Here is a 926-nt window from a genome sequence, read left to right as displayed (position 1 = left end):
ATTTTCATGTCTCGGAAAAATTTGGGATTAAACGGGTTAAAATGCGTTTTATACATAATGTTAAGTGGTTTTCATTACCCATTTTACTCTCAGTAATTTAATAATTTCATAATTTAAAAGTTTAGTGTAGAAGTATCGAATCGGTATCGATATCGTCTATACTGCCTTGAAAAATATCGGTATCGTATCGAAAACAAAATAAGGGGTATCGCCCATCCCTATTGTTCAGCTCCTCGTCGTTGCACACTGCCAGCTGCAGGTGACGGGGGATGATACGGGACTTCTAGTTGTCCCGAGCAGCATTTCCAGCCAGCTCCAGGATCTCAGCGGTCAGATACTCGAGCACAGCGGCCAGATAATCCGGAGCACCGGCACCGACGCGCTCGGCATAGTTGCCTTTACGGAGAAGCCTGTGAACACGACTGACGGGGAACTGCAGCCCTGCTCTGGAGGAGCGAGTCTTGGCTTTAGCGCGGGCCGTTCCACCGGTTTTGCCTCTTCCACTCATTATAATAACAATTGTTACAACACAGCTCAAAGTAAGAATGATAATTCAGAAAGCTGCGAAGTTACTTTTAAAAGAAACTGTGCCAGTCTCCTATTGGCTGGAGTCTGAATACGCTCTAAGCCAATCAGTGAACTTCCCTCCAAACTTCAAACCCAACCCCCTTCCTCAAGCACGTATCACATAGTAGTAGTGAAGTTGTAGACAATGCCTCTTAGATTATTTTGTTTTAATTTATTATTTTCTTACATTATTGTTTCTCAAATTTGTATTTATTTTTTAGATTTATTTTATTTATATGTACATTTTTATGCTTTTTTTTAATGCAGATCACTTTAGATTACCGTTATACTGTGCCATATGAATTTGCCTTGCATAATAATTATTTTATTGTTTGATTTAATAATAATAATAATAATAA

At 39.0% G+C, this 926-nt stretch overlaps 1 pseudogene; it reads right to left on the bottom strand.

Annotated features, from left to right (window-relative positions):
- Positions 1 to 212: 212 nt before the first annotated feature.
- LOC107575758 (histone H2A-like) lies at positions 213 to 711 on the bottom strand (annotated as a pseudogene).
- Positions 712 to 926: the final 215 nt, after the last annotated feature.

Source organism: Sinocyclocheilus grahami, unplaced genomic scaffold (genome assembly GCF_001515645.1).
Source record: "Sinocyclocheilus grahami isolate Dianchi unplaced genomic scaffold, SAMN03320097.WGS_v1.1 scaffold2871.1, whole genome shotgun sequence".
Classification (NCBI taxonomy): domain Eukaryota; kingdom Metazoa; phylum Chordata; class Actinopteri; order Cypriniformes; family Cyprinidae; genus Sinocyclocheilus; species Sinocyclocheilus grahami.
This window is presented reverse-complemented; position numbering and strand designations above follow the sequence as displayed.